The sequence below is a fragment of the Nothoprocta perdicaria genome, unplaced genomic scaffold (genome assembly GCF_003342845.1).
Source record: "Nothoprocta perdicaria isolate Ctin4 unplaced genomic scaffold, notPer1 scaffold_392, whole genome shotgun sequence".
NCBI classification, from domain to species: domain Eukaryota; kingdom Metazoa; phylum Chordata; class Aves; order Tinamiformes; family Tinamidae; genus Nothoprocta; species Nothoprocta perdicaria.
This window is the reverse complement of record NW_020455635.1, coordinates 311626-333427: the sequence shown is the minus strand read 5'-3', so window position 1 is coordinate 333427 and position 21802 is coordinate 311626. Positions and strand designations below refer to the sequence as shown.

The 21802-nt window shown below is 51.5% G+C and overlaps 1 long non-coding RNA gene across 1 annotated transcript in view; it reads right to left on the bottom strand.

Moving 5' to 3' along the window:
- Positions 1–21802, bottom strand: part of LOC112952157 — a 46514-nt gene that overhangs the window by 23127 nt on the left and 1585 nt on the right. The window contains exons 2-3 of the long non-coding RNA XR_003250338.1: positions 21178–21364; positions 5586–5676 (exon numbers count right to left, since the gene is read on the bottom strand). This is a non-coding gene — a long non-coding RNA (uncharacterized LOC112952157). The remainder of the gene's footprint in view (positions 1–5585; positions 5677–21177; positions 21365–21802) is intronic.

The following is a 21802-nucleotide window of genomic DNA, read 5'->3' as shown; positions in this document are numbered from 1 at the left end:
AACAACCTTTGGTGAACGAGGAGAGCGAAGTCCTCCTGAGCCATCTCCCCCATCTGCTGCCATTTTCCTTTAGCTCAGCTACCTACAGCACCAAGCGGCTGGAAATGTGCAGAGTGCTTTGAATTGAGCTGTAAAGAATGAAGGTGAAGTTTTAAGCCGCTAGATTCATGGCTGGGATTTTTATACACACATAAAATATGAATCTCAGTTGTATACAAAGCTGAGCCCATTGTGCCAAAAGGATCCCAGTCAAGCAGGCCTGTAAAATGAAATCCTCTCGGACTAATTTAAGGAGACCTGAGCAATATAAATTCTGGCCTGCTCAAATGCAGGAAATAAAAAAAAAATCTGACTTGAATACAGGCTTCTCTCGCAATGCACTTGGCAGCCCCTCTGTGTGAATAACAGCAACAAAAAAATATAAAAAAACAGAACAAGAAATTAGCTGAGGAGTTGTGAAAGACACCTCTCCAGTTCCTGTGAAAGACACCTTTCCAGTTCCCTGTTTATACCAGTCTTGCGGGCCTAATGAAACTCTCCTCAGTGGAAATTTAATGCAGAGATAAACTTTCCAATAAATAAGTGGCTCTTGTATTTGCTGACTCCTAATGACTTTCCGACCTGCACAGTCATTTCCATTGAGCTGCTACACATAGAGAAAATGCTCATAAAGACACTTCTTAGGAAAAAAAGCATAAATTTATCTGCCAGCTACTGAATCTTGACATTACACACCGTCATCTCCTCAGGGTTCCTCTGTTTTTAGTGGAGTGAAAGTCTCGTTAGACAAACTGCCTCCCCGGAGGCTGCAGGAGTGCTTTCCTTCCCTGTTCCCTGTCCCTGCCTGTCCAGAGCTGCCAGGAAAAGGTCATGGGGCCTGAGGAGTCTCTGTGCCCAGACGGACCCACCGCAGCTCGGAGGCCCCAGCCCATGTTCTGTCGCTGCCCAGCTCAGGCAGGCAGGACAAGGAGCACGTGAAATAAAGCATCCTCAGCCCCTTCTCAGATGGAGAACCAGGAGAAAAAGAGCCAAAGTGCCTGGCTCTAGGTCCAAGAACAAGACTTAKATGTGGGAGATGAACCCAGACCGCCCTGTTAGGGTTGCAGGTAACATCACCCCTTCCCACAAAACAAGGAACTAGATAAAAACATCTAAGTAGAGGATAAGAAACGCTTTGTCTTTCTTCCCCCCCTTGCCCTTATCCTTCCTTCTACAGTTTCTGTGGCTATTTTTTTAAAGGGAGGAAGAGGAAAAGCACTAAAGGGTGCCCGGGGTTATCTAGTGGCTTGCTGGAAGCAAAGCAAGTTGTCTGGGCCGATGTCCACCAACCTCTCAGTGTGACYGCAGCTCCTTGCCTAGCTCCTCTGCGAGCAGATGGGCAGTACGTTGGCCCTCAAGAACATGCCCARTGATAGCCCAGGAGAAGAATAACAGATAACAGACTTGGGTGGATAACAGATTCAGACCCAGAAAGCATGGGCAGAACATCCCTGGGCTGTTCCCAAGGGACAAGGGCCTTTTTCTCTCCCCTTCCATGCATTCACTCTGCTAGTTATAGGTCATGCTCTTTCCTTTTTTTTTTTTTTTTTACAACAGGTTTGCTTCCCAACCAAGATATCCTCAATACTACTCAGGTGAGACAGGTAGCACTGGGCTGCAATCGCTCATTGCTGCTTCCACACTCCCTTCCAGGAGCCCCTTCTGCCTTCCCAGACTCCAGTTCCTTTGCTCTTTGCCAACATATCCATGCACCCTGGAGGCCTGAAGCAACAGAAAGCACTGAGGAACTTCTCTGTAGGAGATTAAAGCCACGAGACATCCAGCAAAGTCATATTACAGTCATGCAACGCAGAAGACATTCGCCAGCATTTCATGGTGTGYCACTAATTGCCAACACTGCAAGAAGGGCTGTGGAAGCAGAAGGTCTATCCAGCAGACCATAAGGAAAGCAGGGTGTCTGCTGCGTGGTGAAGAGCACGAAATCTCAGCACTGACCACTTCTCACTCCTCCCTAACAAGCACTTACAGGCTGGGAGAAAATTCAGGCTCTGTCCCTGCATCATCACCCCATCTGGTATCCTAGCCTTCCTCCCACTTCTCTTGCCCTGTAGGAAGAGTTTAAGCTAATTTCCTGCATTTCTCTAATGACTGCTTCCATTGACAGCAATAGGTGGTAGCAAGGGGAATTGGAGCTATTTTCCCAAGCTTTCTCCATTAAAAAAAAACCAAAATTCTAAGCACTAGCCGTKAAAAAAACCCTCATTAACAAATGCATCCATTTCAGCTCCAAAGAGGAAGGCAACCTCCAAGCGCAGCCCATCCTTGCTCCTAGGGGCCATGGAGAAAGAAGGTTTGCTCCTGGGCAGTCAAGTAGCAATTGGGTCACAGTGCAGGATTATCTGCTGGTAACAAGCTCCAAATGTGCTCTGGGAGCAGTGATTCATTAACGCACTTCATGGCGACATATGAACCGGAACCCGAGGGAGCCTTTATTTCTGCCCTCTCTATCCATTCAGTTGAAAGACAGGAAAAAAGGTTTCAGCAACACACTGATTTCTAACACTGGTCGCGTTAGTGCTACGCTACAACCGAGGCAACTAATCCAGGGCAGTGGGGAAGGGGCACAGAGACCGTGGGCCTCTCAGTGCACTGTCCACCACCATCCCCGGTGATTTCCTGTATTTCCATCCTGACAGCCAAAGATCTCGAAGCTTTCTGATTGCCGGGGTCCCGCCGTGCTGCCAGGCAGCCTGAGCCTGTTCAAGGGGCGCAGACTGCTCCAAAACGCCCTCCTTTCTAAAGCCAGCTGCCAAAATGCTCTGTGGAAGGCACATGTTTGGAGCACAGCTTGGAGCATCTTTAGGGAAAGGACATTCCTTGAGGCCAGGAGCTCTGTGAAACGTCAGACCTCCAAGCCCTGCAGTTACCACAGTTTCCCACAGAAGTGCTAGCCATTTTTTGCGTGTTTCTGCTTGATTTTTTCTTCTTCTTCTCATCCTCAAAAATTACTGGGCATAAACCCCTCTCACCCCACGTTATTTTGAGCCTGGCAGCCTGCATGGCAAACCTTGTGCCAGAAGTTTTGGGGGGTGGGTGGGCTAAGCAGGAGTTCCTGTCTGTTGCTAGCACTGTCAAGGACCCTGCTCCTCAACAACTGGGAAAAGTCTAGGAAAGATGAGATATTGTCGGTACAGTCACACCACTAGGTCACCTGTCTCCCAGGGATGCTTTTTATTGACCTTCATAAACCAGAAAACAGTTTGCTCTCTGAGGCTTTGACATTCCCATCTCTTTCCAAACTCTCCTGCTCAGAAGTTCTCTCATGATCCCTTCTCTGCAGTTCCAAAACCACCATGCTACTGAAGGTGCATTTGAGGGTGCAACAGGCATTCAGGGGTTAAAACACAGCAGAGGACAATAACCACCCCAAGAAGACTTCCCCCAAAAGTTGAGATTTGGCAAGAAGGTTTGTAAAACCAAGCACCCTTTGCTCTGCCCTGCAGGGAAGCCACACACGCCACACTCACAAACAGCCTGCAAAATACAACCGTGAGCTCAAGACAGCTTCCGAGTAGGAAAAGCTGCCTTGTAAACAGAAATAAGGTGTGTGGGTAAAACCACTACTGACAAGTCTTCTCTATCCTTAAATTATCATGGCTGCAACACAACTGCTCTGACACGTGAAGCACACGCAGCGGGGACCTGACAAGTAGTGTGAAAGCCAGTGCTGCCAGAGCAGGGCTGGAGGGCAGCCTTTGCTCCCGGCTCTGCCGAGAACACCCAGACCTGCTCCAGCCTTACACCAGTGGAGGAAGCAGCAGAGCTTCCCCCAGGCACTGCCCATCACACAGATGTGAAAGGAGCAGCACAGGCATCRGGGGAAAACAGTCAGGGCTGAGGCTACGTAAGTAGAGCCTTCACCGACTTAATGTTCCTGTAGGAGCTTTAAGTGTTTTATTTCCTGACTTTTATGCAATTTGATTCTTAACCACAATGCTTCATTGACTTTTTTATCTTATTTTTTTTYCCCTCCACATTGCCCATATCTCTGCATTATTAGATCATAAGCAGCCGCTCTATCGGGGCTGATTCGCGGCTGGTGCGAATCAGCGTCGCCTCGCTGAAATCCACGGGGACTAAAGCGCTGGCCCGCGACCCAGAGCCGTCCCGGCGGTTTTGGCACAYGCAGGGCTACCCCCCTGTGCCTGGCTCCCATGTGCATCACGCTGCCCTTTCCAACGCTGGAGCTGCGGGGGCAAAAGCTGCCAGGAGCTTTCCGTCTCCTCCCGGGCCCGGCGAGTGCTGCTCTTCCATTACACGGTGTCACCCTGCGTTAGGCTGCGGCTGGAGACGGGCACAGCGGCTCCGGCGGAGCCGAGCGCTCCCCGGGGAGGAGAGAGGCCCGGGCGAGCGTCGCGAGCAGCGGACGCGAGCGCACGGAGGAGGGCGGCGGGGCGGGCCAYGGACCCCTATCAATACACGGGAGAGGTTAATGGGATCGCCGCCTTGCAGCTCTGTCACAGTAAAGGCAGAATTTATAGCGCCGCTAAAATACTGACCTCTATCTGTTTTATGCTGATCATTAACTAAGATTATCTCACGCCAGAGATTTGCTATACCAAAGAGCACTGACATCACTAACTGCTATTAAGTGTATTATATTTAAACTCCATAAAGGGGAGCAAAAAAACCATTGTCAGCAGCGCAGGGAAAAGGCATGTTATCAGGCATGCTCAGATTCAAAAAAAAAAGAGAAAAGGAAAAAAAAAAGAGCAGTTGCCTGCAGCTTTCTGTGCGTCTGGCATTTTGCGATTGCAATACTGAGAAAAATCCTTGAAAATGTTTTCAGACTTAAAAAAWCCTGCGCACACACACGCCCATGCTCTTACCCAGTAATGAACGGATGGCAGCCAGGACAGTTCATGTTACATGGGCTCCCAAAGCCATATACATATACAGCCACATACAGCCAGCCTGTACTAGGTGCTGTACATACGGCACCTGCTCCGGGACGGGTATGTGAGKAAGAGGAGGGTGAGCCCAGGACACGCTGCAAACAACCCCAGGACGATGCACGGCCCTCAGGTCAGGCTCCAGCACCTGATCTCCTGCAGGAGCACGGAGCAGTGCCAAGACCCTGGCAGCTCTGGCTAGGGGGGCCCAGCAGGGCCTTGTGTCCCCAAAAATGCTCTCCAGGGTGGCCCACCACCCATGCCGGCTCCTTGCAGCTCTGCCCTCCCTTCTCTCCTGCTCCCTGTTCTCTCCCAGTCTCATGGCTGTTTCTGGGCAGTGGCATATTTGTTGACTTGCTCTTTTGGTGACATCTTCTTTTAATAAGGAAATCTGTCTCTTAGCAGCTTCTTGCCTAAGGCTGTGCTTAGTTAAAGTGTAAAATGTCAAACTTTAGCAAGGATGACAATAACCCTGCTGGGCGAAGAAGAGCCAACTGCTATATTATTAGCTACTCAAGGGACAGGCGAGGAATATTGACCCATTTCATGGAGAGAAAAGCTCAAATCCCCAGTCTGCCCACCCACCCCTCCCATGTAGGGACCAGATTCAAATCTGCTTCGTACACTACTCACTGGAAATCTGCTTCCACGAGATCTCTTCAGCAGCCAAAGTTCATAACAAAAGCTGAACAGCAAACAGCACATCCCTCCTGTTTGACCAAACCTTGAAAACAACAACAAAAACACATGTATGTAATCACAGAAGGTCAGCATCCTGGCCACGTCCCTTCTTCCCTCTCTGTCCCCACATGTCCTGAAGACAGGTCAGGAGCCAGCGTGATGCTGAGATAAGACGGGATGGTCACTGCTGAGCACAGGGCTCAGCGATGCCTCGGGGCCTCCCGGCAGCCCAGGAAGGGAGGGAAGAGGAAGGAAAGTTGAGCTGGAGTCCCAGGCAGTAAGCAAGGGTATCTGCAGGGAGCGGGGGGCCTGACACGTGTTTGCAGACAAAGCTGTTTGTAGAATAGAGGAAAACCATCAGCCTTGCAGGTCTTTGGGAACAACTTCCAAGCTATAAATTGAGTCCTCCATATTATATGTATTGTCACACACATGGTCTAAACTACGTAGGTGCCACTTTTGACATTACCAATCTCAGAAACRGAAAAGATTCATATTTAAGATCTGYGATAGGAAAGCATTCACCCTTAKACCCTATTCTTTCTTTYAGTGGGCTGTACTGGGACTCCAAAGCGCCAGTAATGATGGGCTTTGGGAAACAGAGTCCAAATGCAGATGAGAACCAAGGTCTCAGCTACACAGGAGCAGGTCTGCTACTGCTTTTGTGCACAAAAAGTGGCTCTCGAGAAGCACAAAGGCACAGAAAGGAAATCAGTGAAGATTTTGGCTACTGCAGCATGCCTCACTGGGTTCCAGTTTTTGGACACCCTTCCTGTGAGGTCCTTGAGTGGTGCTTACACCTGTGGTGCCATCTCCATCTCCTCCGCCCTGCAGGAAGGCACCCATGGCACAAAAGCTGAGGTCACCCCAGCACATCCCTGCCTGGTCCCATTTCCAGGAGAGCAGGGATCAGAGCCACCAAAATCAGCCACCAACAGCCTGGAAGCCACCCAACAGCACCAGACCTCTGCACCACCACGAGTCACCTTGAGAAATGTCATTGGGTTAATCTAGGAGCTATCTCAGGCAGAAAGGTRGACTCACTACTGTCCTCGCTGCTGTTCTGGACACCCCAGGACTGGTTTGTCAAGGGGTAAAAAATATTATTTTACGTGTATTATTTTACAAACAATCTTAGAGAAACAAAGAGTACCATACACCATGTTTTCCGAGGCAAATATGGCACAAGAAGGCTTTGGTTTTTGTCTATTTTGGACTATGCTTGAGTTGGTAGCTGATCATTAACTGCCAAAACCCTCATGCCAGAACCAATTTTGCCCTGCACCAACCTACAGCAGACCCGGAGGCTCCCCACAGTCCTCCCAGAGCTGATGCTACAGGTTGGCTTAGCTAGCACGTTTCCAGCAAGTCAGTCTCTGGGGACACTTCATCAATTTCTGTGAAAGAAAGAATCTATTCAAGCCTCCCTTTGGTCTCAAGGCGGAGGCAACCCAGGGGACTGGCTACGTGGATGGAGTCACTTGGACGCCCGCTGCACTTGGCTCATGGCCCTTCCAGAAGGGACCTCCATGCCCAGCTCCCCCCAGCCCGTCTCCCTCCACGTTACGTAACACTCCCAACAAGTAAAGCTGGGTGTGCGTGTGTGTGTGTGTGTGTGCTGCACATGCAGGAATGTTGTGTTTTCCCAGCTAACACATGTCAGGATCTGTTTAAGCCTCGCTTTATGCTCAAATGTCACCCTGCCAGAACTCATTACATCCCATTTATTAATTAATTAAAATATATTTATACAGAACAGGCTTTACGAGACAGAGATAAAAATAACGTTTTGAGAGCTGTCCCCTGGACAGAGTGGGTACTCTCTGATGGCAGCAGCAAGGACAGTAGCCACAGCCTTCCCTGTCAAGTGCTGACTTGCAGGGAATTGATGATATGGAAATTCTGCAATTAAGGCTCGGAAAAAATCACAGGCACGCTTCTCGTGCTGGTGCCGGCCACACAGCCTTGCTGGGTGGCTGATCCACACACCTCTTGTCCCCACCTTGCCAGGAGGTGGTAGGACAACCATGGGGAGAAGGGTAGGCCTGGGCTTGGGCTTGAGTTGCCTTCAGCCAACATGGGAAAGGTAAAGGGAGGAGCCTCCATCCCTGCGAGATGGGGCTCCTAATGGCTCTGTTGCCACTGCACTTCCCTGTCCCTGCTAAGGGCCAAGTGTTCATTGCTCAAGCTTCATTGCTCACTCTTGGYGCAACACAGAACCCACGGGGCCTTCAGCTCATAGACCACCAGGCAGCAAAGCCATGACCTCCTGTGGGAAGCAAGAAGTAGACAGCTCAGAAGCTACAGATCTTTAAATCTGCTGAGCTAAACAACAGCCCTGAACTCTCAGCAACGCTCYGTGCTCTGGATAGGGCACGGCAAGGCACCCACTAGCAGGTCATGGTCCACTAGAAMCAATCTCCATCAGCTCTCACTCCTCTCTGAGGCCGTAGTCAGCACATGAACTAAGGGACATGGCAACACACATGGAAGCCAGTGGTGATGTCTGACATGGCTGTGATTTAAACAGCGGGAAAGTAGGACCCTCATGGCCAGACACGGTGTCTGTCTGGTCCCGTGCCTCCTCCATGGAGAGCTTGCAGTCTGCCAGCAATACAAGCACAGTTCACTGCCTCTAGACCGACCTGAGCCCCCTGGGAATCTGGTGCAGAGGACAGTGCTGGAAAGAGGGCGCTGAAGAGGCATTGGGGAAAAAAAAAAATTAAAAAAAGGAGAGAAAGAGAGAATGAAAAGCCAGGGAAGCAACGGCTGGAGGGGAATGACCCCTTGCCCAAGCTRGAGGGCAAACCCAATGGCAGCAGGCTGTGGACTCTGCCAAGTTTGCCCTCCTCTGGGGGAGCAGCCACCTCTCTGCCACRTGTGCTTTGGCTCTGTTATTTTTTTGACAGAATAACAATGACATTTCTACTTAAAACTCACCATGACCTTTCCATGTGAGCCTCTTGTGCTTCACTTGTTCTGTCGTTTCCTCCCCGCTGCCCCCCGAGAGCACCTTGCTCTTCTCCTGCAGAGGAGGCGGCGGCACGTGAGGGGGGCGCAGGCTGCGGCTCGCRCAGCGGGCAGCGGCCGCCCTTCCCTGCCGGCTCCCGCAGCGCCGGGCTGCAAGTGCCCGGCACCAGGGCCCGCCGAGGCAGCGCTGCTCCGGGCCACCCTCCTCCCGCGGCGCCCGGCGCCCCGGGCACGTGCGCGGGGCTGAGCGTGAGCAGTGCTCAGCGGCAGGGCTCCCTGCTGCCTCACCTTCCCAGCTCAGCTTGACCCAGCAATTCCTGGCGTGTGGCCGGCTCACCCTGGCTCTCCCGTTGGGACATGAAGGGGTGCCGCTTGGCTGAGGCTGGTGGGAAGCCCCCTTTAGGAGCCCCCATCTTCACTGCCTTCTTCCCAGGAGTGCTATTAGCAAATTAACGATGCCGAGAAGCTCCTTAGATGAGGGATCCCTGATCCTTCTACCTGTCAGCACACATTAGCTAACACGCTCGCCTGGGACCTGGACAGCCATGCACAGAGCATCAGCTGGTGCCCAAAGAGAGCAGAGCCAGTTCTGCTTCTGCAYCAGCCCCTCATCGGGGAGGTCTGGGGCCAGGCGAGCAAGACCCTCCGCTCGGAGAAGGTAAATCAGCCCTTGTGGCATCACAGCAGCTGCAGAGGCAGCGCACGCAAGCCCGAGCTCTGCCTTTGTCAAGCATGTTGTTGAGACGCGGGGACCCTCAGTGTGCAGCCGCTCAGCAGGAGGACGGCCCTGCAGCCAAGGTCGAGAGCCTCGTAGCACAACACGCTGGACATTCGTGCACACAGGGAAAATGAGGGTTTAGAGCTGAAGCTGCTGATGCCCTGGAGTTTGCAGCCAAGCCTGCCAGCTCACCAGCATCAGCTGGCATTTTTTTTTGTCTGCTTTGCTCAGCTGGGAATGAGAACGATCCCGTCCTAGGTGGAGGGCACTTCCCTGTCCGCACCGGGTACTGCTGCTCCCACAGGACTGGGACCCCCCTCAGCAGAGCAATCAGCCTGGCACACGCCAGGAGGAAACCAGCTGCCCCTGGCAGCCAGTGCCCAAGGAACCTAAATCGAGGGGCTGTAGGAAGACAGGGACAGGGATCAGCTTGTCCTCAGCACCACTGTCCCCTTGCTCCTCAAGGACTAACCCCACTTTGCTAGAGAACAAAGCAGAACACCAAAAGACCAAGTCCCCATTCCCGCGCACCTATCCAAGGCAATGATATCAGGAGAGGCTCCATCCCCTCTCCCCTCCGCAATGCAGGRGCAGAGGGCAGCGCATCCAGCAGCTGAGCCAGCGCCAGCACCACTGCGGGCAGGCTGAAGAGCCCTCAGTCTCTCCCCGTTAACTGGGAAGCTGCGGTGCTCTAGCAGCAGGTTTTTAATGGATGGATGTCCCCCATTCCAGATCCCCTCCACTGGCTGCACAGATGCCATTTGAGGTTGAGAGGACTTGTCCTGGGGATAATGCCCCAAGAGAAGATGCAGTGACCGCAACCCAGGGTTCCCAAACTCCCTGTAAATAGGGTCCCCACCTCGCTTTGCTTCCATACCCTCATGCAGCCACATATTACCTGCTACATTGGTATTTCTTGGAAAAACCAGGTCATCTCCTGTCTGGATATAAGCCAGTGCAGCTCTGCTGACCTTGGAGGAACTCTGCCAGGTTACACTGGCTGAGGACATAGCCATCTATTATTTAGATAAGGAAATACACCTGCAGATATAAATGGAAGTAAATCCACCCTACTTTTTATGTAGGCAAATATATCTTTGTGGTTTCTTRCTGGATACTTGCCAGACATGACAATAGCAAGGAAGAGGAGTCCTTAACCTACAGTTCTGTTGTCCTCCTTACAGGAACAGGGAGGCAGCAGGGAAGCAGCAGCAATGTCACAAAAAAATTCACCTCCAGCAGCAGCACAGCCCTACAGCTCTGCGGGTGTCAGCCAAGGCTGAGCTATCTGCCCCAGCTGCTGCCCTCTCCATCCCACCAAGATCTCTCCACCAGAGCTCTGCTGTGGAATCTAGCACCAAGTCTCCAGTGCCTCAGTGCTTGCAGGAACCAAACTGCAAGGCTCTGTCCCACGGGATACATGGCATGGGCAAGCATGGACCGTCCTCCCTGCACAGCCCAAAGTCACTGCAGCTGATGCCATGCTCCCACGTCAAATACAGAGCTCGTACTCTGCCTCGCACCCTGCACAAGCTGCCAAATCTCAACCAAACAGGCCCTCTTTGCTGCATAGGGAGCAGCGTAAACCATTTGTCATCCCTTGGGCTGGCAAGAAACCACATGCACGAAGAAGGAGCTTCCCTGACTCAAATGATTCTCATTTTTTGAAGGGCAAATTCCCTTAGTCTGCCCACTCAGTCTTGACAAGGACAGCAGGAGACCCGTCACATGAATACTAATGGCAGCAGGCAGCCGGGGACACGTGGGGACGGAGCGCCGGGGCTGGGCACCGCTCACGGAGCCGCTGGCGGCGGAGGGGGCTGCCCGGGAGGCTGGGGGGACGCCAGGCACATCAGGACTCACCAGGGCAGCACGCGTGGGAAGCCAAGGCCGGACGGGTGAGGGATGAAGCAGCCTCCTGGCYGCTCTGCAGGGCCGACGGCTCGACGGGGCTATGGAGGGGCACCCCCAAAGCAGATGGTGCAGAAGGCTTGTTCTCCCCCACAGCAATGTCTTTGGTCTTGACCCCTTCTCCCCCCGACCACGAGCTGATGTCCCTTGTGCTGAATTCTTATTCAACTTCAAACTGACAAACTGTTTTTAATCTTTTCCTTCCATCCAGCCTGGAGATTGGGAAGCAAAAATCAATACGGGCTGGCAGGTGATCAAGTTGCTTGACAGTGGTGTTGAAGAGAGAAACGGAGAGGAGGAGAGAGAGGAAGCGGGTGGAGAGCGAGGACAGAGGTGACTAAGAGCCCCCGAACACCAGGGCCCAGCCTGGCCCAGCTGCAAGCACAGCAGTGCGGTGCCATCAGTGCCACAAGGTACCTGGTGCCATCAAACCATGAGAGCCGGGGGCGATCCGGCCTCCTCCTCAGGCACATCCCCACCTCAGCTGCCTCCTGGCATTCCCATGAGCAGTGGTCTTGCTCCGGAGCCCCCGGGAAGCAAGGTGACATTTGGAAAAGATCCGTTTCAGAACTTCTCCCCGCTCCCTGCCCCTTCCCTCCGAGCCCCCTCTTCCATTGTTGCYGCTCCTCCGAGCTTTCATCATCCGGCTCTGTAAATCTCCAGGAAATACGGCTGTGTTTCTGTTGTCACTTCTGATCAGAGCAATGCCAGCGGGGGAGGAGGAAGTGGCAGTGGGGAAGGGGGGAGAGAAAAGGGAGGGAAAAAAAAGAGATTGCCTGGGGCCCCACACAGAGCCAGCATGCAAATGAATGCCAGCTCCGTAAAAATAGCCCCAGCAGTCACATTTTATTATGACCAAATTATTGGACCTGGGTTACTGGAAGCTGGCAATGGGAAAGAGGGAGAAGGAGGAGGAGAGGAAAAGGGTCAGGCACTATTTATTCTAAATATCTCAACTTGGAGGACACCAGAGCTCATGGAAGCACCAGAGCAGAGGATGGTCTGCAGGTTCATGGAAACAACTCTGGCACCTGCACACGCTCAAGTCACAGATGCTTCCCCACCAAGGCCACACGAAATATTAGCCGTTACTCTCCCCCTCCCTGAAAAAMCACCTAACAGGGGTATTTTGAGTTGCATTTCTGTGCAAACAGCTCGGCCCTCCCCAAGCGAAGGCCGGGCTGAGAGAGGCGCCGTGCTTGCCGGGACGCACAGATCCTCCCAGCACTTTCTTGAACCAGTCGGATGCTAAAACTGGCAGAGTGGYGCCGGGAAACTTGGCAGAGGCACAGCACTCATTAAGCGCATTGCCTTGGAGTGCTCGGGAGAAAACTGGGTCAAGATTTTTCCAAACCCGGCGCTCAACATTCGCCTCCTCCGTCAGAGTAAATAGCCTCCCAGCAGAGCGGGAAGCAAGCACGGGGCTTGGCCTCCTGGAAGGAGCTGTCACACACTGCTCCACCACAGCGGCCACCACCGCGCCAGGGCTGGTCAGATGGACCAAGCCCTGCAAATGGCTTAAGGGCCTCTTTTATAAAATAAAATAAATAAATAAAATTGGGAAGCTCTGTCTCACCTCTGCTGGTCCCGGCAATCCCAGCAGCTCCCATCCCTTTGGGATCACAGCAGCCTGCAGTGGCACCTGATGGGGRCTATGGAACATGGTTCTCAGCACACCAAGTGAGGAAAAGGATGTGCCATTCCCTGAATCCTCCTTAAAATACATGATAATAAAAAAAAAAAAAAAATCCACACCCAGAAAAATTAAGGGATCTTCATTTCCAAGTGTGTATGGTGGGGGGCAACTTGATTTTAGAAAAATTCCTTTCCTTCAGGGCTCAAAGACCTTCACAAAAATTATACAGAAGAGAACAGAACTTTACGCTAGGTTTTGTGGTTAAAAAGCTGTTTTTTGGAGCTAATTTGGGAAAGGCCTGACTCACGCATCTGAAATGCCCAGGACTCATCTTTGTGCTGCTGATGCAGGAGCAGCACCGATGCCAGCCAGCTCCCATTATCACCTCTGTGAGACTGASTTGCTACTAAAGGCATCTGAGTTGCAGAGCACGGAGGGAGCAACATATGGACAGAAGCAAGGGACTGCTTTTCCAGCCTCTCTTTTTAGACCGTAACTGCAKTTGCAAGAGGATCCCAGAGCCGCAGTGCAGTTCTTATTCAGTGCTATTAAACTTCATTAACTGATATATAGTTTCATGTTGACTCAACGACTCTTAAACCCTCTTCCGGGGGACTTCCTCGAACATGTTGTAAATTGCCAGTAACTGCCTTCCACTGGGAGCAAGCTGCTCTAGCAAAAGCATCCCAGGTCCCCTTTGAAATCGCTCTCCACACCTTGGCCCCGGTCGCACAGCCTCATTGCAGGCTCACGTCCTCACCTCGGAGCTGCACCATCATCYGTTCACACCAGAAGGTGGCAAAATCCGGCCTCCCCATGAAAAAAATCCCATTGGGTAATATGGCAAAAAGCTCATGGTTTTCAGCCTTATCCCATTTGCAGACCCATTTGTACAGATGCTGACCTATGAACTTATCCTTCAGCYCAGCTGCTGACAGCAGAGCCACCACTTCTCCTCCACCAGGCCCAAAGCAGCAACCCAAGGTAGCCCAGCAGCTCCTGCCCAGCGCCTGGCTCCTTTATTCATCCTTCTGCAAACCGAGGAGAGAAAACTGGCAGCATGGGGGCTGCAAAATTAGCAGCTCTCCTAAACCCATTCAAAATTTGAACGAAACCTCCGCAGCAAGTTCTAGATTCTCAACACAGAAAAACTCAGAAATCTGCCTMCCCGTTGATCAAAGCGCTGCTTTGCCACGGCACTGACAGCTCCGCTTCCAGCTGAACGCTTTCAAGGTTTGCATTGTCTTATGTAAACTGAGATCCAAAACAAAGCAATCTTAAATTCACGCTTTTTGTGCGAAAACCAAATGGGTCATTCTAGCAGGGCATGAYTCTAATTCTTAGTGATTCCTTCTCCCCCCGCATTGAAATATTAGAGAAACCGGCCGCTCTTCAGAAAGCTCTCCGACTTTGATGCCGTGGAGCACACAGATGGAATATATTTCCGCATATTCCAAGACRCTCTGGGATAGCTTCGCTCACGTAATTATTCAGATAAGCTAACCTGAAAGCAGGAACGTGCCCTGCTCACTTGCCAGGCACGAGCTACCTCTCTTTCCAAGCGGTGCGGGGCACTTCCCACAGCAGACAAGCTGCCCGGCCAGGGGGCTGGGRCGTCCCCAGCTGTCCCCAAGGGCAGTGGGACCTTACCAGCCATTCCAGCGGCCACCTGGGTATCCAGGTTCACTTCCCAACAGCGTTCAAGCTTGGACCTCATCACRGATGGGACGAAGTACCTCACACTGCTGCGAGTGAGATCCCCTGCCAACCGCAGCAACTTTCCCCCCTGCTTGAAATCCAGGCGAAGCCTGAAGAGATATTAAAGGAATATCTCTTTGGTGGAGAGGGGGACAGCCCTGCTCTCAGTGGCAAGGTGACAGCAGGCTCGTGGCAGGGCCGCGTGAGGGGCAGGAGGGACACGGCTCCATCCAGCCCCAGCTCGCCGCAGCCCCGCGGCCGCCACAATTACCTCAGGCCGCCACCTCAGCGCCCTTGTGCCGAAATTACAGCGTGTCGCCTCTAATTGTGCTAATTGTTAACAGGGATTCTAATTTGGGGTTCACTTTTCACTGTTTAAAGAAATATATAATAATAATAATAATAATAATAGGTGAAGAAGCCGCCACTCTCCGGCCTTGCCTGAATTCCTCCTGCCAGCCGCTAATTGAGACGTCGCCGCGACCTGCTCCGCGCCGCCCCGCTCTGACAGCAGCTCTGCCCCTTGTCATAAAATCAATGGTCTTCCCCGGCCCACCCCGGGCCGGCTCCTCTCCGGCCATGCGGGGCTCCTGCTCCCGCTCCACGGCCCCCTCGGATCACCRGGGTTAAATGATCTTTCCATAGCGCCCGGTCTGACTGTCAGGAGGCATTGAGTGACTTTGGAAAATGAACCACGTTAAGTGGACTTGATGGGGGTTACAACCGCCATTATTGCTATCACCGCCGCGATAAAACGGAGCCGTAATGACGGGGGAAGGTACTTATCACTGTCTTTTTTAGATCATTTGAGATCGTTGGGGTCTGAAGCTTTTTGCCAGAGATAAATGGAACGGATGGAAGACAAATGGCCCCGGGAAGGGAAAAGGAGCGCCCTGGCTTCGCCCAGCAAGCTGCTCAGTGCCAGGATGCCTCCCCTTGCTCTGCTTCCCAAATCCATGAACAGCCTATGGCAACATGTCAAGGAGTTTCCTCCACTCTCTCCATTCACTTTGTCCCTACCTGCCCTGTCCCAGGGTAGTCTCTAGGACCTCCTAACCCATGTTTAAGCGAGAAGTCCATCAGTTTAATACAGGCAAGAAGAAGTTCACTCTCTCGGACAACATGGTATGAACCATCAGCCACAGCACCACACACTGAAGCAACAAGGACCTGAGCAGCGCCTCCTAACCRCAGTCTCCAGCACCCGAGCATCAGCCCATGACAAGATCCCTTCCCCCATGATGTCCCCCTCACAGTTCTGTTCCATGAGCAGGAAAGTCCTCCCAASAGTGTCTAACAAACAGCCATGCTGCTCCAGGCCTTCGCTGCTGTCCCAGTTGTGATGGGCTCATCTTCGTGGAAGGTCCCACCAGCACAGCTCCAGCACTGCTGCTAGGGATGCTGAGCACACTCTGGTCATCCCTCAGGATCTTGGGGCAGGGAGAGAACTGGGCAGCTGGTGCTACACAAGAAACCCCAAGGACCCATTGCTCCAGCTGCCAGCACCCGGTCCCCCACTACTCTGGACATTCTGTGAATGCTGCTCTGATTGCCAGAGTCTGGGTCCCCTCTGCACTTTTTTGCAAGATGCAAAAAGAAATCTCTCTGCAAAGTAGCTGAGATAAAGATAYCGGCAAGATATCTGAGATAAAGATATCTGCATCTGCAAAGTAATGATAATTGCTCAGAAAGAATAAAGAAAAGGAGGAATCTGCTTGGGAAAGTTGGGAAGGGGAAAGAGCTCAAGCAAAAGACTTATTTTCTGGGATTTGCAAGGATACTGTTGGCTCTAGTCTTGTCACGACGGACATGTCAGCTCTGGTTGGGCGTCAGGCTGAGACGCTGGTCCCGGGGTGCCTCATTTCTCCATCTCCCCACCGGTCCTCCCTTTCTTGTCATGGCGATGGTACCACTGCTGGCAATATTGACAGCCAGAAGGATTGCTCATTTCCCACAGCCCCACAAGGTAAATTAAAAAAAGGAAAAGTCAAAGCTATCTCTGGTTGCTCGCACTGGGGAGTCCCAACTCAATACATCTTGGTTACCCAGGAAAGATGCTTATTAATAAGCTAGAAAGGCAAAGCTAGTTTAGCAGGCTGTGGGTTTAGCAGTTATGGGATCATTTACTTCGTAAAGACTTTGTGGGGTTGGATGCTTGAGATTTGGCAAATGCCAGTCAACAGTACCTGGGTGCCAGCATTATGAGCGACACAAAGAGGACAACGGGAGGAGGACTTGCTCTGCCTCCAACCTTTTTACCATCAATCAGTTGTCTACAGAGACCAGAGCAGGGACTGGAACAGCTGATGTAGGAAGAACAAGTGCAGTGGTGCCAAAAACATTCCTCATCTGTAAACTGCAGTGGTGGGCAGGCAGCTAGCTCAGGATAGGGATAGCCTGAGGCAAGGATATCCCTTTCCTATCCTATGGAAAAAGTGGGAAAATGTTGCATTGGGAGGATTATGGCACAGAGTACCATGCAGGGATTCCGGTGCCCAACTACCTGCTGTGCAGGATGAAGTTGAAGAACAGCTCCTCAATCTGCTGCTGCTGTACACCTGGATTTGAGACCTTCAGATGGGTTGGAAATGTCTCTGCAGCTCCAGGCCCCATGGGAGTCAAGGGTGCCCCATTGTAAGTCTCGTTTGGCCACAGCCCTAGGGGCCAGAACACTGCTGAAATGAAAAGAGCAGCTCCAGGTCTCCTCCTTGTCACATGGGTCTTCTCCCCAACCACCTAACACCAGCAGAAAGTTGCACACATGCATAAGAACAGGCAACATAAACCACTGCTTGCTTCACGAAGGCTCATGGTGTCAATTGCATTAATAGAGCCTTTCAAGTTAGTGCAAATATGACAAAAATTCAGCCCATGCTGCAAGGCAGGCAAGAGAAAAGCAGCAGTGAGAAAGCATGGAAAGTCTATGAAATTTTATCCACCACAACACTCTGTTTCCAGACTTACTTCAAGGCAGCAAAAACTGCACAAGTCATGCTGCTGGCCATGTGCCTTTTCTGCAAGCAAGGATTTCCTGCTGTTTTCTAACCTCAAGGCAGAAGAGAAAACATTTGTCCTTTCATCAACTTTATTTCCATTCCAGCTGAAGGCTGATTCTCATCTCTTATTTATTTATTTGGTGGCTCCAAGTGCCACAAGATGGTCTCTGAAGCACTGACTTCCACCAGCACTGGTGGGAAGCACCCACCTGTGGACAGCCAGGTGTGCTCCATTCAAGATTCTTCAGGAAAAGTCTGGCTTAAAAGTTGTGGCTAAAAATATCCCCATTTCCCCCCAAATAGTTCATGATGAGGCTGTGAGAGTTGCAAAGGCTGCCATCAATGGGCAGTTTTTTTCCTCTGTGATATGGGTCAATTACATGGTTTGGCAAYCGAAACAAGACGGGAAGGCTGAAATGGCCCTTAGCCTTTGGCAGTATCTTAAGGGCATCCCATACTGGTTGTCAAGTTACCTTGACATGACAAACCCAGCAAAAGCTTTTGCTGCAAGGAAAAGATCRTTGTTTGCACTAAAAATCACAACGAAATGGGGATTCCCAAATTCTGTYCTGAGTTCCCCATTCCACCAAACCCAGATTAGGTAAGGCTATCTCCTCGCATCCCCCACCATAATCATCCAAGCACAGGCAATTTGGCTATAAAAATACTTTGCTCTCCTTCCTCCAGCTCAGCACTGCTCTCCACAGCTACACAGAATAAATAAATAAATAAATAAATAAATAAATAAATAAATAAAGCCTTCAAAAAGTCACATTGGGTTTCAAAGTTTGCCTCCCAGGAACAAAACGGTCATGTTGGAGATGGGTACAAAACAGTCAGATGCTGAAGGCAACTAGAGGGCTGAATAACGGGGACCCAATAGGAAGTGTGATGAGAAGCTGASAGGTGGTACTGCTCCCCAGGTCTCTCCAGTCTCCTTGCACTAGATCTCCATGCAAACAGGCACCTCTCCCATCCGGGGAGGCCCCAGAAGGTCCTGTAGCCAACCCAAGTGACAAACGCACTCAGGAGGGCTGCCAGGAATCACACGATCCCTTTGCAGACCAGATTTGATGGACATCTCCAGGAAGAAGTTGAACCATAAGCACATAAGCCAACGCATGGTCCCTTCTGCATCTCCACAAGAGAAATCATGTCACCCAGTCATTAAGTCCCACACTACTGAGCCGCCCACAGCAATGCTCTCACCAGCTCTCCAGGTTCACCAGGCACAAACTTGTGCAAAGTTCTCCACAGTGAGCACAGGCCACTTCCACAGCTCCAACAGGAATGCACCCCCCGGACCTCCAGGCAGCTTCCTCCCCACATTTTGTTCATTTTCCCTTCGCTGCACAAAACCGCACCGCAGAATGAAATGCATCCAAATCGCTGAGGCTGTAATTTTCATGACACCACTGCCTGGCTCATTTCTCTCCCGTCCTCTCTGTTTTGTGAAGGTTAAAGGCATCCTTCCTCGGCGACTGTCAGACTCTTATCTGGGCTGCAACCAGCTACCCGAGCTTCACAAGGAATATTTTATGCAGATTCTCCGACGCGCCCTGGACGGCTCATCAGTAACAACCTGCTGCCGCGTTGCTTCCTCCGAGCCCACTCGCACATCCTCGCTGCCTTCCTCCCCAGCCCCAATGCTTGCTGCACCTCCCGTGCTAGCTGGGCACGGCCCCTCTTCCTCGGCAGCCTATCTGGGAGGCTTTGGGGGATGCTCTGGTCAGATGTCCTCACTGCTATGGGGACATCCTTGGGGACCCAGCGGGAGCCCTGTGGGGCGAGTCCAAATGCGCAGTGAGGAGGCAGGATGCGGAGGCCGCGCGCCCCACGGGGTCCTGCCCGCCAGCCCACCCTGCCTCCCCAAAGACCAGCTCAGAGCACTCATGGCTTTCCACTAAGCGCTGATTATAAATGTCATGATTTCAGAGGGGGAAAGAAAACAGCTGGATTTGTCAGACACCAAGYACTGGCAGCTAAAAAAAATACCATCTTTTAATGTGCGAGCAGAGCACAGAGTGCGCGAGAATAAATAGGAGACCCTGTGGTAACATTTTTACAAGTCCCCTGACTGACTGYTAGAGCCCTTTAAATAGAACATGACTTAGAGTCCCCATTTACGGATCTCAGAAGCATGCCTAGCTTCTCCAGGGATCCCTGGCTTTAAACAAAAGATGGATCCAAGCAACGAAGCTCATGACTGGCTCTGAAGTTGGGAGGACTTGCGTTTGGCCTCCTCCCCATGTCTAGTTTAAACTGCACTGGCATGAGAGGCTGTGCTCTCCTGGTCATGCTTCCTCCAGACAGTAAATCCCRTCTTTATGGCACTATGTTCAAGACTGAAAACAATGCAAGGCACTGCACACGTATAAACCCTTTCTGCTGCTTCACAAGATCTCCAAAGGGGCCAGGAAGATTTTTCTGCTGAATCAGGCGTTGTTTTGCACTCCCACTGCTGGCAGGAAGCCAGCATACCRTATTTTATGAGCTGGGTAATTTGGCAAAAACGTGATCATGTGCTCACCCCAATTCAGACCCAGTTCATCCCATGGGGTGGCAGGATTGCGTGTGGATCTAGTATTAATTAAGAGGAAGCTGCAGTCATAGCCAACAATCTGGCAGCCTCCTTTGGAGGCAATGACTGAAGACTTGGCCACCCTGGGCTTGCCCCACATCTGCCCCCTTTGCTCGGTCCCAGGTACCAGTGGCTGCCCAGGCCCCCTTGCTCTCAGCGTGGTGCAGAAGGATGGCCCAGTGCCTCCTCTCAGAGAGTCATCAAATCCCTGCGCTGGCCCCGGCTCCCAGACCTGCTGCCAGCCCAGTGTGCCAGGTCAGGGTTTGATTGGAGAGATTTGCTGGTCTGGCCTGAAGTTGGCTGCAAGCTGCACCCCAGATGCCTGTCCCCAGCTTGGCACCTCCAGAGGAGTCAGAGTCAGCACTGCCCGCTGAGGGCAGCGGAGCAGAGTCCAAGGAGGGCTGAATGCTTTTGAAAAATCTCCAGGGCTCCGGCGGAAAAGGCCGTGTTTGTACCCAGCAGGCCAGAGATAAAGCGATTTACTGAGTCAATTGTCTTTTTTCCAAGGACAAACATGTGTGATAGAAGATCTCCAGATCTGCTGGCACGCTGTGAGCTCTGGGCCATCAGCCCTTTCACTGTCTCAATTCATCTGTCAGTAAACCACCATGCCCATTAAGGCCAGAGAAATGGAAAAGGATGTTAGTGGTCCACCCTGCAAGGATTAAATGCCTTGTTGCACAAAAGACGGTTACTCAAGATTTCCCACTGGAAGTGCCTAAATTCCTGATGGTGATTCACAATCCCCTCCTAAGCAAAGCAGGAAGAAAAGCAAAAAACAGCAGCAATGCTTTTGGTGCCACAAACCCCTCTCCAAGAAGCGATATGAAGAGCACAGGACCTTGCCATGGCCTGGGAATTCACACTTTGTGTTGCTCCCTCAAACAGCTCAGTGTGAAAACCGCTCTGGGTCAAAACAAAGAGCTAATTTCCTTCAGAGCACAGGCAGGGAGGAAACAAGGCATCCTCTTGGTAGAGGTCAACCCCTTATGCTCTCCTATGTTCCCAAACTTCCGCAATACCTCTGGACTTACCTCAGCCTCGCACTCCGCTCACTGAGACAACCTCAGCGTGAGAAATTTGCTAAGAGCAGCCCATGATACAGTTAACAAGAGAAGGAAAAGAGGGTAAATTATCCTCAGGATGTTCACTCTGTGGATGGGTTGTTCCTGTTGTTTTTTTTTTTTCTCCATGGCTTCCTCCGGCGCATATTTCTGGGACCTGTTGAAAGCAGACATAGTAGCAGGAGTAACTCACACCTGAGCCTGACCATCAGTGCTATGATTCCCCTCAGCCACCTTYGCAAGGCCCTTGAGCAGTGCCCATAATTCAACAAAGGTGCAAGGTCGAACTCAGACCTCAGCCCGGTCCTTGGAACTGGGGCTCGTTTCTAAGACAGCTCAAAGCAAATAAAGCAAATGCTTGGGGCACTTTGTTACAGAGGAGGAACAAGATGAGAGAAACTAGGAGGGCTGTTTTATTAAATCTCAGACTCTGCCCTTTTCCCTTCCAAGCGCCTAGCAGAAAAACCTGGGAGTGTGGGTTTTTGTTTTTGTTTTTTTTTTTTTTTTTTTTTTTTTTTTTTTTTTTTGAGCACAGAGGAAAATGGCTAATTTAAAACAATTATGCAACAGCTAATTAAAATCATCTCTGTGTCCT